Here is a 19,450-nt window from a genome sequence, read left to right as displayed (position 1 = left end):
GGAACAGCGAACCGAACAGGAGGTAGAAAATATAGCACCTAACCTAGAACCAACATCAAACACCTGGAAATCCAGACAAACCTGTGAAACATATGAAAAACAGACAAGGACAAAACAAACAATGAAAACTACAAGAAACCGTTATTTGTTTTCCTTAGGGGGGTGACTAAGACAAAACAAATTGTTTACATTTGCCGAGGAATCCAAGGATTCAAAAGAGAAAAATCGAAACACTATATACAAATTAATGAAAGAGAATGAAGATGTATTTAAACGCCCAACGCCTTAATGACATTCCGTAACAGTTCTATGGCAATTTGAAGAAACTTAATCCCAGGACCAGAGCTGGACTACTATCAAGATAGGGGTGCCTGTGGGAGTCAGGGAAATTTAGGGGAGAAAAAAAATTTACCTTTAGAATTTTTATTCAAAAATCACCAAGGATAAGCACTACTCATTTTGTGTTCTAATCCTTCTTAATATACTAACCACGTCCAAGTGTATTTACAAATCTGTTTAAGTCATAAATCAAATTTTAACTAATTTCTATTTTAGATAATTACATCAAAAAAATGAGATGGGAGGCACTGCTTGTGGTGTTGGAACTGTGGAATATCTTAAATGAGACGCCAGGTGACTAACCTACACAGGTGTTTAAACTGCACATAACACACACAAAGGCATGCATGTGAGTACAAGTAAAACTAAGGAGACCTGAGTATGGCACCCAGATTGTATCAGTGTCAGGATACCCTGGTTGTGATACTATCATCTATTTTCGCAAATATAGAAGGAAATCTGGAGGAAGCCTGGCAAAATATACAAAGGATCTTGAATTATTTCTTGCTCCTGCATGTGGGATCTGTAATTATCTCAACAAAAGTAACAATGAGAGAAGACACACAAGAATGATGACAAAAGATTTCTTCCTAATACATCAAAAACTGGGAATTGATATATCAATTATATATATATTCATACCACAGAAGGAGACTATAATAAACTATAATACACTATATACTAATAATGTATAAAACAGGTTTAAATCACAAAACCTTTATATTGAGCCACTAAAGCCTGTCAGAAAAGGGAAACTATTGTATTTTAATGTATAGGATTTTCTTTCCACAGACAAAACTAATCTATGGTGACAGAAAGCATAACAATGGTTGCTTTTTGGAGGAGCAAAGATCCACTAAAAAGGGCAATGTGGAAATTTTCCAGATTGATGGCAATAGTCTAGGTTTTGACAAGAATGTGAAATAAACAGATATGCACATTTGACAAAACTCACCTGACTATATTTAAAATATGAAGATTTCACTGTATGTAAAAAACAATAAAAAAAAGGTACTCAGCAGTTAAGACAAATTAAAAAATAAATTCTTTTTCATTTGAATTGTGACGGTCTATTTTCTGAATTATCCTACCAACTTGATACCTCACTTTTACTCACAGCGCATTTCGGATACCTTTATGTGGTGAAAAACTATGGTTGCAGGACGAGAACTAAAGCATCCTTCTTAAGACCATGACCCAGAAAAATCTCATTAAACCCTTTCTTATATGTAAACAATTATTTCGGTTTGTCACATCGAACTTCAATTGTCAAGCCCAATCCACAGACGACTCACAAGAATAGACACTGTTCTTGATGTGATCATTATAGAAAGGTTTATATGGTCACCGGAGAGAGGGTCTAGGATATGTTTCTTTGATTCATAATCATTCTTCCTTTTTTGGCTTCCCCATTATAGATTTTGTTTAACCTTACAAATGTAAGTGTCACTTTTCTGGAAGGAAGCTGGTGGCAAGGTCATAAGACTGCTGGATGGATTTAATGTGAGCCTCTAGGAAATATGCAAACCCCGTGCGCTTAACAATCTTCACCTTGAACAAATTGCTTGTTACGTACAGATAACTCCAAGTAGAATCTCTGGCTGTTAAATGTATATCATGCCAGTGGACTCTTTTATAAATTAGAATTCCCTGAGCATAAGTTTCAGAAATTTAAATGAATTTAAAATGACAACTCATAACATTCTATAAAAAGTATGTTTGATAAAAATAAATACAAATTCTAGGGCGCCTGGGTGTCTCAGTGGGTTGAGCCTCTGCCTTCGGCTCAGGTCGTGATCTCAGGGTCCTGGGATCGAGCCCCGCATAGGGGCTCAGCGGAGAGCCTGCTTCCCCCTCTGTCTCTGCCTGACTCTCTGCCTACATGTGATCTCTGTCAAATAAATAAGTAAAATCTTTAAAAATAAATACAAATTCTAGTGCAATTATTCAATGTTAACTACTATTTACAGTAATAATTATTGACTTTTTAGAATCATGAAGGACAAAGGAAAAATTGTGGATTGTGTGTTACTAAGAAAAATGTCTGGTGAAGATATTACATCAGTAACATCCTCAATGTAAGTGCTTCAATCCCACAAATATACCTAAGAGTGTTTGCCCCATTAAGTTTACCACTCTTATTGTATTTGCAGTTCTTTGACACAAAAGTTTCAAAAGTATTTTTTCCCAAAGATATTTCTGATTCATCTTTCACGTCAAATTTTCTGCGGACATACAATTTTCTGCATGAAAACTTTAGCCATCTTTAAATCCTGTACACAGGGAAGTTGAGCATGAAAGATTCACTGGAGAAATCACAGGTGTATTGTTATATACTAGTTATGATGATTTTGAAAATGTCACCATCATTTCCATTGTAAGCATTCTCTTATTTTAGGATGATTGCTTTATATACAAAGCATGGACCGAGAACTCAAAATCCTCCAACAAGAAGGGAGATTTTCCTTCAAACTTGCGGAACATCTTAACTCCTTTATACAGTTACATAATTTATATGAATCTATCCTTAACATCCTCACCTACTTAACATTTTGGCAAAAGAAATTATGAGTATGTGTATGTGACATAGTATAAACTTGTCTGAGAGGTTTAGAAGCCCTTTGCAGAAGGCACCCCACGAAATGAAGTCCTCGTCACACACGTCAGACCGCAGTAGAAAGGAAGGGAAACTTGAAAGCAAGCCTCGGAGACAACCAGGACCTGCCTACAAGCAAAGCACCAACGACATGCAGATGATTTCGTGGCAACACAGTCCACCTTCCCAGAGTAAATCATTTCATCATTTTTCCTTCTGTTCGTGGCTAGAGAAAGCCTTGTACTTGACCCTGAATTAACAGTTCCAACAGGCGATGTTTTGCAGAGTAGCATAATGCCTGCAAACCATTCAAAAGAGAGCAAGATTGCCAAGGACCCATGCCCAGAAAGTCACTCAAATCATGATTTAGTTATTTCTGTAAACAAATATCTACACTCGTGTGGAAGGGGTTTCCATTTCCACACAAAGGCAGAAGGTAGTGAACAGAGCCTGGACACCAAGATGAAGAGAGGAGTTCTTACCAGGAGCTGTGAGCCCTCACAAAGACACCGGACCCCTCTCCACCTGTTTTCTATTAGTACGGGGAAGTGAATTCCTGCTGGCCAACTTAGAGGTCTCCTGCTGTGTAAGCCCAACAACAGATACAGAAGTATATTTTCCAGATGGTCAATTTCACAGAAATATTTTAACTGCACTGGGTGACTGAAATGTTCAAGACCACTTCTATTTACTTTGCTTTTGTGTCATTCCTCCCATCTTCTCATGAGGGGAAAGGGAAGTCCATGATCTCCTGCAGCTCTTAACTTCTAGGATATTAAATGACATACTGGTAAAGAGAAACATTCAGGGAGGAAGAAGCCTAGAATCTCTTCCTTTTTTAGGTCAAAAAATAGAAGGAACAGGTTGAACAACTTATGTAGTAATAAAAATGTTTTCTAAATCTTATCCATATATATTCAGACTGTATTGATACAGTCATTTAAATACAAAGTTACAGCCTAATTTGAGGCTTTAGAGCCCAACTCAGAGGATAATGGCAGTGACCAGGAGCCGGGGGTGGGGAATTGGAAAGATGTTGTTTAGGATACACCTTGCAACCAGTAGATAAGGAAGTTCCAGGATTTAACATGCAACATGGTGCTTATCAATAATACGTCCTTCTATACCCCAAACCTGCAAAGAGACTTAACTGTTCTCACTACAACAAAAAAATAATTATGTGAAGTCACAGCGGTATGAGCTAATGCTATGGGGACATCATATTACAGAGTACAAATATATCAAAATAATGCATTATACACCTTAAACTAACCGTGTTAAACATCAACTGTATCTCAAAAAATGTGAGGGTCAAGTGACTTTCATGCCCAAACCCCAAATTCCAACATCCTCCTCTCCAGTGAAAGGTATTCTTGGGAATGAAAGCATAAATTACCTTCAGGCAATTACAAAAAATAAAGTCCTAAAAGTCATAACACCTTAAGGAGTGTTGAGATTTCAAAATTTTCTTCAAAGTTATTTCTAATTACCTCTTAAAATAATTATGCTGACTTTTAGGTCACATCCTGAGAGAGAGGACATTTCAGGCATACACAACAGCAAAACCATATTTGCACCAAATAGCACAACACAGCATACAAAATTATATACACAAACACACACAGGCACAGGATGTCTTTGCTTTGCTTGGCTTGGCTCTAAGGTGCTTGGTTTGTTATGATGGTTTAATTAAATAACACCATCACCCCTGCAATAGTTCAAATTTCAGTTACCACATTAATTATGAGTCCTTGTACTAATTAACAACTTAGCTGCTAGCTCTTCTGTCTACAAACACTTAATAGCAGATCATGATGATGTACATAATAGTTCATCATGCTCAGTGCCCTATCACAACTATTTCAAAGTTGGCTGGCAACTCATCACCATGCATCTGTTGCTCAGTTCACGCACAGACAGTAAAGCATGTAGTTGTGTTGCCTCTTTGTCTCCTAAGCAACATTTCCACAAAACTGAACAATTCAGAAAGGAACCAGCTGATAAAGGTAGAAGTGCACTAAAGAAACAAGCAATAACACTAGGAATTCAAATTAAATATAAGTGGAGACACAGAAGGAATGGACCGTGAGAAATGGTCACTGCTGCTGGTTCTGAGGCTCTGGATATAGACCAGAGAAATTCAGTGAAGGTGAACTCACAGACATAATTGAGGACAGGATGAAGACGTCCCAAAGGAAGAGAAGTGGATAGAAATGTCATGTTCAAGGACCTCAGCAGTGTTCTACAACATTGAAGGCACAAAGGATAAAATGTTGAAAACTGATCCCAACTCAGAAATGAGCATGTCAAGAGGCACAGAAGAGAAACGTGCTCCATTCATAAGTTACATAGTAAGGAAAACATATGTGCTATTCAAAAGTATTCTTGGTAGGCCCTTTACAAAGAATTGGCTGTCCCATTCAACCCTACATGCAGCAATTAAATATATTCCTCCCATAGCAATCCTGATTGTGAGGCAGGCAAACACACAGGAAACACAGAAAACATATGCAGGACCCAGAAGATTTCATCTACCCTGTGTGAAGAGTTGGAGGTCACCATCAGAATAATGTTCACTATTCACTGTAGTTTGTTGTTAAAATAAAAGCAAAAACAAAAACATGTTAATTCTCAGTTTCCAATGTGTTAAACTATAGTCAACTAAAAGGAGGCTTTCCTATTTATCATTTTCCTGTACATTCATAAATAACAGTATGGGAGCATTTCTTGTTTAGACGCAAGTTTGTAAATGTCATGGAAACATCATAAAATTTACGTTGCAGCTTACAAGCTAATTTTCATGGTTCCAGAGTGCCACTCAAAGCAAGGTACATGCACTTGGTCTGGGGGACAGTGATGAGGGAAAGTGTATTCAATAAGAATGAAAACCCTGAAGGAAGAAGGTTGGATCAAAAATATTTTGACACACAGAAATGTTCCTACCAATTTTGTTCCCATTTACTAATTTCCATAGAACTTGGTGCTCTCATGTAGACAAAGCCGTAAGTAATATGTGTTTCTTCTATAAAGTTCATGTTTCTGCTATCCCATTCTTCAAGGTGACATCTTCACCACCAAAGATGGATTTAACAAGAAGCTTATTTTCAGCTCTCCATATGGCTGACTTAATGCTGCTCTAGCTATTACAAGGCACATTAGTTTCTTGCCAGGATGTTTTTATCATGGAAGTAGGCTTGAGGCCTATCACACTCCATGATTTTAATGTTAAATACCTTTCTTTGCCTTTAAAAAAAAAAATCTCTTTTCTTCAGCTTCATTATTTTCTTATGGTCATATCTTTTGCAGTAGAGTGTGTTATTTTTATACTTTCTATCTTCAATCAAAAACATTGCTGGGGTGTTTTCCTTTAACATGTCTATTCTATAGAATTATGTTTTAATTCTGTGAAATCTGCAAGCCCAAACAATTTTGGCATACCTTCTACATTTAAAATAAGTATCGTGTTAATATGTAGAAGCAGGTCGACAGTCTTTTGCATTGAGAAACTTACCCTGTTCATCCCACTGAAAGTTTTCCCAAAGCAACTTTTTTTTTTAATGGGTTTTCCTTCTTAAATTTTGTGTCTTTCACCTTTTGTTTACAAAACAATGACACTTCATTTTATCATCAATTATACATTGTCATTTAAGCATTTATCCTAGATAACCTCCATTTTTAAATAAAAAGCTTCTAATGTCATCTACTACTTAATTATATGTAAATCCTACAATGTACCCTATATGAGGGAAATCCACTTATTTTATAAAGCTATTGTTGTTCCTTGCTTGTGCTAGCGTTTTTTTTTTTTTAAAGATTTTATTCATTTATTTGACAGACAGATCACAAGTAGGCAGAGAGGCAGGCAGAGAGAGAGGAAGGGAAGCAGGCTCCCTGCTGAGCAGAGAGCCCGATGCGGGACTCGATCCCAGGACCCTGGGATCATGACCTGAGCTGAAGGCAGCGGCTTAACCCACTGAGCCACCCAGGCGCCCTTGTGCTAGCGTTAAAACAAGATAAATGAAAGTAAGATACGGCTCAGAGTTATTCTGATTTTATGAACAACCTATAAGGAAACCAAAATTGCGATACATAACTCAGTTCAACTAAAGGTGGTCATCTAAATTGTTCTGGGCACTTTGAGGCTAAGTTTTCAACCTTAGACAGAAACATCAACTCTATCTATAACTCTTCCTGAAACCTATTATCAAATGAGAAAAAATTTCCTAGCAGACTCCCTTATCTTATGACAGGGCTTTGACACTTGAATCAACTAATAATTGTAGCTGTTTCACATAAAAGGTCAGTTTTGACAAATGGCCTCTTGCACATGGTAAAAACACTCTTTCACTGTCAGACTAAGGTTTTATTCAGTAAATGCAGTTATACAATCAAAACCACCTTTGGATGGACCACAGTAGATGCACAGGGCATTTGGAAGAAAGCATAAAGCTACATTTTGTCTTAAATTATCTTCCTAAACACAAAAAGAAACACAACTTTGTGTAAGACATGAGTAACAGAGTTATATGAATAAGTCACTAGAACTATATAACAATTAGCCCCTGAAAGACCTAGTACAATGGGGCAGAGTGTTTATTACATGGTAAATAATGGGTAATAACAAGCAAATGATATCTCAAATGGTGACCTTCATAAAGGTTTGGATCAATGGGTAAGTTCACATATGTGAATTTTTTCATTTATGGTCAAGAAATGAACTTTGTGTGTGTGTGTGTGTGTATTATATATTATATTATATGTAATATATATAATATATTTAATTATTCAGGAACTAAAGAATATATATATATATTATAGATATATAATGTAGATTATATATCTATAATATATTATTCAGGAACTAGAGAAGAATATATATTATATATATTATATTTATATATAATTTATATATATATTATAATATATATATATTATATTTATATATATAATATATATATATTATATTTATATATAATATATATATATATTATATTTATATTATATTTATATAATATATATAATATATATTCTTCTCTAGTTCCTGAATAATTCTAACAATTCATTGTTAATTTTTATTTATTTATTTTTTAAGATTTTATTTATTTATTTGACAGAGAGATCACAAGCAGGCAGAGAGGCAGGCAGAGAGAGGGGAGGAAGCAGGCTCCCTGCTGAGCAGAGAGCCCGATGCGGGGCTCGATCCCAGGACCCTGAGATCATGACCTGAGCCAAAGGCAGCTGCTTAACCCACTGAGCCACCCAGGCGCCCCCATTGTTAATTTTTAGAAAATTATCTCCATCATTAGAATTAGTAGAAGTACATTTAGGAGTTATTATGCAACAATGTGGTAACATATCTTAGACAAAAATTTTTGTTTTGTCCCATAGAAGAGGAGCTAAGTCATCATTTAATTTTCTGAGAAGTAGGAGTAGGTATTCTATGACCAAGAATCAATCCCTCCAATTAAGTATTTCCTTGAATGCCTACTGTTTGCTTTGCACGGTTGCACTGTATAGGGAACGGGAAAGAAAAATAATGCTGTCACGTGCAAGTCAGTAAGATAAATATGTAGTATATTACACTAAAGGTTAAACAATTATGCCAAACAATTCAACAATTTAAAGGAGAAGGAGAAGATGGAGTCCATCCAGGCAAGGGTATATCCGGCATCACGATTTACTAATACTTGAATAGTTAAGAAGAGTGCTTGCTGAGAACTATGATAAGGACAGAGATAAATTTTAGGACAATGGCTAGACTTCTGGAGACACAGAGGAAAGAAAAGTGGAGGGAGGAAGAAGAAATATGGGGTTGGGGGTGAGGGGAGCACAAGAACCTGAGGGGAAGAGGGAGGGATGCAGAGAAGGATTGATAAGCAAAATGTAAAATTAAGATAAGCCTAGAAAAACAGACAAGTACATATAGAAAAGAGCAGATATTTGCTGTATTTGTTGCTCTTGTTTTAAGAAGGCAGTGATAATATGAAATGTTTTAGGCCTTCTCATCTAGCAACAAAGTGCTAAAACCATGGCTTTATTTTTTGTCAGACTGTGATTTTGGGTAAGCCTTGGAATGGATAGAATAGATGAATGACTATCCCCAGTGAAAGTAAACATTTGACAATTCAAAATATTTAGAGCAGATGTCTAGGGAGAACTCAAGACTCGTGATAAAAAAAGATAAATAAGCATTGTGACAGCAGCAAGAGCTGTGGCCATTAAGATGGATTATCAAGAAGAAGGATTAAAGATAAAATCTCAAATGCTATAGTTAAATCCAGTAAATAAGAGATTAAAAAAATATTAAGGAAAGACTAGTAGAACGTGCTGCTATGAAAATCAAGGAGGAGACATTGTGCCAAATATCAAAATGAAGTCAGAAAGAATAAGGCTAAGTTGAAAAAAAAATAAAAGTCAGAATTTGAAAGGTACAAAGTTCCAGCAAAATTCTGGAGAGGCAAAAGGCAAGGGGCGCCAGAAAGAAATGCAAGGTGAATTCAAGGTTCATCCACAAAAAGGCAGGGAGGGGAGCAGCCATATCAAATGGCAGTGAAAAGCTATGGAGTTAGATGGGCTCAGTTCAGATCCCAGAGTCTGCGCTCCCCACTCGCTGCTTATGTGATGTGGACAACTTCGTCAGCTGAGGTTCCTCATCTGAGAAGAGGAGATAAATATGGCATATATTTCATGATGCAGTTATGAGAATTAACTAATCTAGGAAACACTAACGCGTGTCTTGGCAATGTGTCCTTGTAGCACTGTATTGACAGGCTGGGGATAGTGGGACAAAAGTCAAAATGAAAGGAAAACATGCTAAAACAAACAAACAAACAACAACAAAAACCTGCCATTCTTTGCTCTGCAACACAGTACTCAGAATCATTTTCTGTAACATCAGAATGGGAAAAGATAAAATAGTAAAGGTAATTGAAAAGAAGACATTTTGTCCTTTAAAATCAGTAGCAGCTTAAGAGTCCCCAATGGATGTAGGATGACCACACCTTTAGCACAAAATCTCACAATTATTTGTTACAGTATTTCTGATTTTATATTTAATGGCATATCAGATCTACCTAAAATTTGAATGTTTGTTTCTGTTTACTGCTTACTTTCCTGAACAATTTAGTCACTGCCAGTCACCATGGAACTAAAAAAGGGAGTCCTTCACCCCAATATGGGCGAGTTTCCATTAACGTGGCGCCATGCAAAGTAAGGACTTCCACCTTTTCAAGTTCTATACTGTGTGGTTGTATATGTTGAACAAAAGGATAAAAAGCTGACTAAAAGTTAAAATAGTCGATATATAGATATATAGATATGTTTAAAGAACAATCTTCATATATATATATATATATACACACACACACACACACATATATATCATATACATATAAAATTTTCCTATATTTTTATATATAGGAAGATTATTCTTTAAACGGTTATTTGGAAAAGGTTTAACTGTAATGCAAAGTAACTTAGGAGCTTGCAAATACATTCCTTTGCTTTTAGATGCACAACCAACTGGCCACATGCTCTCTCATTGGACTGGAATACCCAATTATTACCAATTTACACCAGATGGAAATGCTGCATGTTAAATAACATCCTCCTGATGATTCTGGGATTATAAGCCTAACTAATTCAATGAATGCCATCAACGGATTGTATAATGGGTCATTTTCACTGTGGGGTGTAAGAGAATTAATAAGTTGACAGGCAGAGCATATCAGAAAACAATGTGGTAAATTTGATTAGTGCCACTTGCAAAGTCATATGTATTAAAAAAAAATGTTTTCTATACATACAGTGAAATCCCCTTAGGCCATCCCCTGAGAAAAATATTCTGAAGATAGCCAACTTAAAAAACAAACGGTGATGCTTTGCAGTAAAAAGACAGTCTTAGGTATTAGAACTAAAGCAGACCTGTCACTGAAAAAGAGGCAATTTTTAAAAAAATATTTTATTTATTTGACAGAGAGGAAACACAAAGCAGGAGGAGTAGGAGAAGCAGGCTCCCCGCTGAGCAGGGAGCCTGAAACAGGACTCCATCCCAGGACCCCAGGATCATGACCTGACTGAAGGCAGATGCTTAACGACTAAGCAACCCAGGAACAACCCCCCCCCAAAAAAAAAGAGAGAGAGGCATTTTTAACCAAAAGCCAAACAGTGCTGTGACTAAGAACATGGGTCATTTATCCCATTGATCTCAGGAGCGAAGCAGGGCTCTTGTCTGTCCTTCCTACAGGCCCCAAAGACACTGGGCAGCCACTGTTGAGTTCCATTGGCCATTAAAACAAATACCCTATAGGGTCTCAATGAAGAGGGAACCTGCAAATCCTTTGTCCTATAACAGTTATGGAATCTCCTCTGAGCCACCCACCTTTCATTGCTAAGCCTTAGCTAAAACAACCATCAGAAACACTTAAGTTTGCCAGAAGCTATAATAATCATTAGTTACAATTAACCAATTTGCTTATACAGTTAGACTGTAGAGTGTTTGATCAGAGAATCTGCAAGAGAAGGCCTTCTCTCCCTAGTGAAAATGTCATTGCTTCAAGCTCTAGATCAGTCCTCCAAGATACACAATGCATGCTGCAAACATAGTTTTAAATTTCTAGTAACCACAATAATAAGAAGAAATAAGTGAAATTTAGTATTAATATATTTTTCCAGGTATATATGTTTTATCCTGAATATTCATAAAATATAAGTATTTTTCCTACATAGTCTTCAAAAGTCAATGGGTATTTTACACTTACAGCCCATGTGAACTCAGACTAACTGCATTCCAAGAGATCAGTTGCAACATATGGCTAATGGTTATCCTTTTGGACAGCACAGATATTTCTGGTTCCCTGATATTGGTACTCTATTCCAAAGTGCCATTATTTATTTTATTATTCATCAAACCCAGAGTAGTCAGTAGGCAAAAGGTTGTAAAGAAATAGCTACAGAATAAATTTTCTAAATAAAAGGGAAAATGTGAACATCTACTGTGTGAAACTTTATAGAGATAATGAAACAAAGAAGTTTCTATCAAATTCCAGATGTTTTGCCTAAGCCATAGTGCCAAAATTACATTTAGACAATCGACTGCAACATTTGCTTTTCATCAGCCATAACAATAAAATGCTGCTCTGTAATTTACCTTGTTAATTTATTTTTTTTTAAAGATTTTATTTATTTATTTGACAGAGATCACAAGTAGGCAGAGAGGCAGGCAGAGAGAGAGAGAGAGAGAGAGGAAGCAGGCTCCCTGCTGAGCAGAGAGCCCGACGTGGGACTCGATCCCAGGACCCTGGGATCATGACCTGAGCCGAAGGCAGAGGCTTTAACCCGCTGAGCCACCCAGGCGCCCCTACCTTGTTAATTTAATTAACATAGAAATTACAGTGGTTATTTTAGACCCAATCTAATCTTAGATCCTGAGTTATATGGATTGTATGTCAATACTGATTTACTTGTATATAATTTTCTTCCACTTCTTTTATGGTCAGAAATTCTACTTTAATTTCTCTTAATTATCAAAAATCTATCTCCTCATAGATTCTGTAACTTGGCCTTTATTTTCATTTTTCCACAAATCATATTAAGAGGTCTCAAAAACTTACCAAAAAAACTTTTTGCTATTCTGTACCTTAAAATAGAAAAATACTTAATTTTATTCTTGCTTTATATATTCAAGGTTCATAGATTTGCAATACCATTTTTTACATCCTAAGTATTTTTTGTATTTTGTTATCTGTATTATTAAACTAAACTCAAAAGCAAGGAAAAGTCCAGAAAAGTAGTGATAATTCTTTTTGATAATTTGTAATTAGACTAATGGTTTCTTTTCTCAAGTAGGACTCTTCCTTTTGCAGTCTAACCTGGACGTAGCATCTTTGAATGTTTTATGTACAATATATCTATTTTTAAAAGCTTAAATTCTTAAATACAGCTTCAATATCTTAGTATGTTCTCAACCTGGCTTCCAACTCACGTTTACAATGTAACATGATTTATTTCTATTCACTTCCATTATAGTGCATTCATCAGCTTCCAGTATTTGATAATGTTTCCCCATCACTGAACGTTCATTTAACATAATTCATTGCTACCCATCCTTCAAGTCCCACGTGAAACACTCCTTTGCAAAATTTTTTTCCAGAGTACTCCAGTTAAGAGCAACATCCCCTTTTTCTGATCGTCTCTAGCACTGATTATGAATAGTAAGTTATTTTAAGTGGGATTTTTAAAAGACTAAAGCATAAGAGGCAAAGTATAAAACAAGAAACTGCCCAACTTGGATTGTAGCTATTACTGGAAGGATAGAAGATCACTCACAGGAAACAAGGCTTAATAACCATACTCGGACCAGATATGAACATGCAGCTCTCTGTAGCTGTGACCATCATACAAAGGTATATGGGCACGACAATAGGATGCATCAAATGTGAACATTTTAATCTTCTCCGAACAATTAAGTCTCAATGTCTCAAGAGAGACATGTGATTGGCCAAGATCAGCTGCCAGGTATTTATCTATAGATGGTGGAGATAAAAAAAGATCTAGCAGAAGTACACCAACTAGTGTAGAATGGAAATGCAACCATCAAGATGGATTACTGAACCAATGGAGAAAAAAATCACCCTTTCCCCAGGAAATGGGGGTGGTGTTATAGGGAAAAAGAGGATGATGGGCAGCTAGGTACTATATTGCAATCCAATCTTCTTGAACACCAAATTTATCACTTTTTAAAAACAAGAGATTTTTCCCCAACGTGAAGAATAAGAAACAAATCCAGTGTCTGTGAGTTCCCAACTGCAGTCGATTCCAGGATAATTCCTTCGCTCTCAGACTGAGCTCACTTCCTGGGAATCCAATGGCAGTACGTGGGTGGTGGGTTCCTCTCTGCTGGGTTTCTCATGCTCCCTCTCCCAAGCTTTAATATGTTGAACTGATATGTATTCTTAGTGGTTATTTAACTTTTCCTACACAGAAGTTATTTTCTCATTAAAGTCAATTTGTGAAGAATTTTATATTTCTCAGTATTTTATATAATATCTTTTACATAGTAGGAACTTATTTTGGTTTGTCCATTGACTTCCTTTCTTGTAAATGTTATCAACTATTTTTTGTACAATAATGTGAACATCTTTCAATGAATCTAAGACCATATGTCTAAATATATACATGTTGACATGTTTCTGCACCTTCATTCTTTTCCACATCTCAGCTATGTTCAAATACAGAATACATACTCTGCGCAGGGAACATGCTAGGCTCTGGCACAGAAAGATATAAAAGATGTCCCTGCTCTCAAGTCTAGTATTTCTATGTTTTATAGTTTTGGAAAATAATTACTATAATAAATCACAGTCTAATAATTTGCATTTTAAAATGACATTGATTTTGTTTCCAGAAGCTTAGAATATCCATGACTTGAAACTTTTTTTTTAAACCAAAAAGGAAAAAGAGAATCATAAAAGCAAACATCTAAAGACTTAGTCTTCATACCACAAATAAATTGATCATTGTCTTACTAGTATTTAAGCACATAATTAACTATATGCACATAATTAACTATAAATAACCTCACTTCTAATTATATTCCCAGAAATGAAAAGTAAAAATAATGTTCACCATGTAATATATGTACTACTATCTTTTTTTTAAATTTTATTTTTTATAAACATATATTTTTATCCCCAGGGGTACAGGTCTGCAAATTGCCAGGTTTACACACTTCACAGCACTCACCATAGCACATACCCTCCCCAATATCCATAACCCCACCCCCACTCTCCCCATCAACCCTCAGTTTGTTTTGTGAGATTAAGAGTCACTTATGGTTTGTCTCCCTACCAATCCCATCTTGTTACATTTATTCTTCTCCTACCCCCTTAACCCCCCATGTTGCATCTCCTCTCCCTCATATCAGGGAGATCATATGATAGTTGTCTTTCTCCGATTGTGTACTACTATCTTTTCTTGATGTCTGATCTTTTTTTTTTTTTAAGATTTTATTTATTTATTTGACAGACAGAGATCACAAGTAGGCAGAGAGGCAGGCAGAGAGAGAGGAAGCAGGATCCCTACTGAGCAGAGAGCCCAATGTGAGGCTCCATCCCAGGGTCCTGGGATCATGACCTGAGCCAAAGGCAGAGGCTTTAACCCACTGAGCCACCCAGGTGCCCCGATGTCTGATCTTTTTAAAGCCAGTTTTGAAGAACTCTAGAGAGTAATACTTTGCCTTCACATTAAAATATATCACTTCATTTATATAGTAATGAGTGAGTGTCCCCTGTGGTGAACTGGAATCGTAATCATTTCTGAGACTAGAAACCTGAGAAATATATATACGGTGCCTTAGACTATTCACTTTTTAATACAGATAATGAGTTGTACCTGCAAATGACTACAATACCAGATAGTGTGTGAAAATTTGCATTGGACAGTTTGAAAGACTTAAGAATGCATAGGACAGATTTGTACAGGACAATTTAAAGTGGAGAAGAAGTTTCAGAGGGCAGAGATATGTCTCCTATGCTCAGGGAAATTCTCGCAGATGCAATTAAGAAATACATTAGATTTAAAGGCCCCATTCTGCCTCTCTGGCCTCATGTGCTCCACTTCTTCCTCCTCTCCAAGCCAACCACACTTTAAAAAATCAGGCCTTGACATGGGAAACAAAAGCAAAAATAAGCTGTTCGGACTCCATCAAAATAAAATGTTTCTGCACAGCAGAGGAAAAACTCAATAAAACTAAAAGATAAACTACGGAATGGAAGAAGAAATTTGCAAATGCCATATCTGATAAAGTGTTACTATCTCCAATCTATGAAGAACTTATCAAAATCAACACCCCAAGAATAAATAACCCAATTAAAAAACGGGCAGAAGACATGAATAGGTATTTTTTCCAAAGAAGACATACAGATGGGAGTGCCTGGGTGGCTCAGTCGGTTAAGCGGCTGCCCTCAGCTCAGGTCATGAGCCCAGGGTCCTGAAATCGAGTCCCACATTGGGCTCCCTGCTCAGCAGAGAGTCTGCTTCTGCCTGCTGTTCTGCCTACTTGTGCTCTCTAACTCTCTAACAAATAAGTAAAATCTTTAAAAAAAGGAAGAAGAAGAAGACATCCAGATGGCTAACAGACACATGAAAAGATGCTCGGTATCACTCATCATCAGGGAAACACAAATCAAAACCACAATGAAATATCACCTCACACCAGTCAGAAAGGCTCAAATTAACAACACAGGAAACAAGATATTGGCAAGAATGTGGAGAATATACATATTCACATATATTCTGCATGAATATATGCACAGAATAGAAAAATAATAGAATGTATACAGCCATAGTATAGTACAATAGTACACAGGCATAAGAGAATAGTACACAGCCATCAAAAATGAAATCCTGTCATTTGCAAGGATATATATATGGAGCTATAGTACAAGGCTAAGAGAAATAAGTCAGAGAAAGACAAATCCATATGATGTCACTCATGTGAATTTATGAAACAAATGAACTGGCGGGGAAAAGAGGCAAGCCAGGAAATAGAAACAGACTAAACTACAGAAAACAAACTGATGGCTCCCCAGGGAGGGGGTGCTGGATGAGGGAATGGGTTAAATGGGTGATGGGGATTAAGGAGGGCACTTAAGATGAGCACCAGGTGTTGTGCAAATCACTAAATTCTATACCTGCAACTGATACTGTGTCGTATGTTAACTCATTGGAATTTAGATAAAAATTCAGAAAAAAATAAAAACATATAATTGTGCCCTAAGGTATTTTTCAATCTGTTCTTGCTGCCATAAAACTGCCAGCACCGTTCTTATTTAAGGTTAGATTCAAACTAAGTTTGAGTTTCTCAACATCTGCCCAGTCCTACACCAGGGAATGGCATTACCAGAAGACCTAGCCTCTGCCTTCAGTGCATTCAGAAACCAATCCAGAGGGAATCATCACACAGCTGGAGCACAGGGGCACACACAGCTCTGTAACCCTGGAATTGAGTTACAGGTCGCTTACTTGAAATTGAAATGGACTTGACGGTGCTAAGACAAGGACAGACTTCACAGACTAGGTAGAATTGGCTTAAAATTGTGAATGTGGAGTATTCCAGGCAAACAGTCATAGCTATGGACAGCTGGAGCAGCATGTGTAAATGGGTTGCACCCACCACCACTGGAAGGAGGAGACTCAAACCAAAACACTGACACTGTGGCCCACCAGGTGCATCCTTATAGAGAGAGGGATCACAGGAGAGATGCCAGAGGAGAGCCAAGAGAACTCACCTTTCCAGATCACTGGAAATGTCTTTGCTGCTCTCCCTATTTAAAAAGTTATGTTATACAAAATTGTCATATGGGTAGCTGCTTTTTAATTGTTACCATGAGGTGTTAGAATAGGTATTACGGGGTATGCTGCTGAAAGATCTTTAAAGTATAAACTGTCTGGACAGGATAATGAATCCCTATCACTGAAATTTTTAATTTACAGAGCACTTCCCTTCGTATTACTCTATCGATATGGACAAAAACTCTTGAGGCTAAATACTTTCTTCTAAGCCCCAGTTTAAAAATAATGCTGGAATTTAAATACTTCTTATCTCCATGAGCATACCTGGTTGAAAAGTAAGATCATAAATCACTGTCACTGATAAGACATTACCTATGAAACCCAAGTTATTAATGTAGGATTTTTCTCAATTTGTTACCTACGTATAAAGGATTTGGCATTTCTCTAGAGACTGGTGCAAAGAATGCATGACAGCAGAAATACTATATTCAGTTGACTGAGAAAAGGGTTATCTTGTTGACTTTTTTAATGAAAATTACTTATAGACTCTAGATCCAATGTCCCAGTGCCAACTATATATGGTTAAATAGCATGAGCACAGCTTCACTAACCATTCACTGTCTTTAGAAATACAATCTTTTTAATTGCCCAGAAATACACTCCTTTTAATTGCCCAGAACATCTTAAGGAAAAAATATTCAATTGCTTCCAATAAATATTATAAGCATTAACCGATTACAAGCAGGCGTTTCAAAATCTTAATAACATGGCAATAATGCTTAAGCCTTGCTAATCCATTCTAATAATGAAATGATAGTTTTACATCAAGTTAGAATTTAATAAATTTTAACCATGAGCAATCTAAGCAAAAAACAAATAAGTCAAATCTTGCCATGAGATTTCATATAGAGAGGACCCGGAGTATAGCTAGATCTGGCATTTCTCCACTGGAGGCACCATACTGGTAGCAATGGTTTTAGGAATTAGCATCACTCCTGGCACATTTTTCCCCAGTCCAAACGGTCTTCCTCCCTGACACTGGAGCTAGCATGGACATCAGAGCTCCTAAACCTGGTCACTGAAGCAAAAAGTAAGCAGGGCTGAATTTGTGGGGGGCTGGGGGTAAGTGCGACGGTAGCGTGAAGAGTACAGGCACCATCTTCAACTCACTACGAGAGCCACACAAAGGCATCAGTCTACTGCTCTGCAGCAAATTACCCCAGAACATAGAGGCTATAATCAGTAATTATTATCTCCGTTTCCATTCAGCATGAGCTGAGAAAAGACCTACAAGACTATTTAAATTGTTGTTCCATGGTGTTTAGAACAAAGGTGAACACTCAAATCCAAGCCTAGAAACATCTGGAAGCTTACTCTCTCCCATATCCTATCATAGATGCTGATGGTCAGCTGGGGAGTTAGCTGGGCATGTCAGCCATAACAGTACCACAAGAGGTCTTTCCAGTCCAAGAGCAAGACGTCCAAGGAAAAGATACCTATGTAGAAGCCATATGACCACTTCCTGCCTGGCCCCGGAAGCCATGCATCATCACCCTCCTCCATTCCACTGATTGCAGGAGTCTCAGAAGTCCAGCCAGGTCTGAACGCAGGGAACACAGACCACACCTCTCAGTGGAGGTATGTCAACATTACATCAGTTTATACACTATGTGCTGTTCCAGTGTGGGCTTATTTTTCTAAAGATGGCTATACGCACACAACCTTCTGGAAGAAACACTGGAAGAAACAAGATACTGCATTGATGGCACTCTGAATTTGAAAATCTTTCCAAATACCCAAGAAATTAAATTAGAAACATTGTGTAATTTTAATACCATTTTATTCTTTGCGCCAAGCAGGACATCTAAAATATATACAAATACCAATAGTTCACTCAGAAGCCTCTCTGAGATTGTTTGGAATCATGTGCCATTGATACTATGTTGTGATGAGCATTGAGTGTTATAAGCAACTAATGAATCAAACACTACATCAAAAACTAATGATGTACTATATGTTGGTGAACTGAACATAAAAAAAAATCTCTGGCTTTCCATACTTACTAACAAAGTTCAGGATTACAGTCTAAATTTCTACTTTAATGCAATCCTGTGGAGCACTGTCTTGTCCTTGTCCTTTAAGATCCCTACTACTTCCCTTCCACATAGCAAAATCACATTTATTTGTGAATGAAGGTTTAATGTGATTTGAGCTTGTGACATG

General features: G+C 36.8%; 1 long non-coding RNA gene across 1 annotated transcript in view; it reads right to left on the bottom strand.

Annotated features, from left to right (window-relative positions):
• Positions 1-19,008, bottom strand: part of LOC125093965 (uncharacterized) — a 31,351-nt gene extending 12,343 nt beyond the window's left edge. Inside the window, exons 1-2 of the long non-coding RNA XR_007125400.1 lie at positions 18,997-19,008; positions 12,220-12,233 (exon numbers count right to left, since the gene is read on the bottom strand). This is a non-coding gene — a long non-coding RNA (uncharacterized LOC125093965). The remainder of the gene's footprint in view (positions 1-12,219; positions 12,234-18,996) is intronic.
• Positions 19,009-19,450: the final 442 nt, after the last annotated feature.

The sequence above is a fragment of the Lutra lutra genome, chromosome 2 (assembly GCF_902655055.1).
Source record: "Lutra lutra chromosome 2, mLutLut1.2, whole genome shotgun sequence".
Lineage (NCBI taxonomy): Eukaryota > Metazoa > Chordata > Mammalia > Carnivora > Mustelidae > Lutra > Lutra lutra.
The sequence above is the reverse complement of the archived record's forward strand: the minus strand, read 5'-3'. Positions and strand labels throughout refer to the sequence as shown.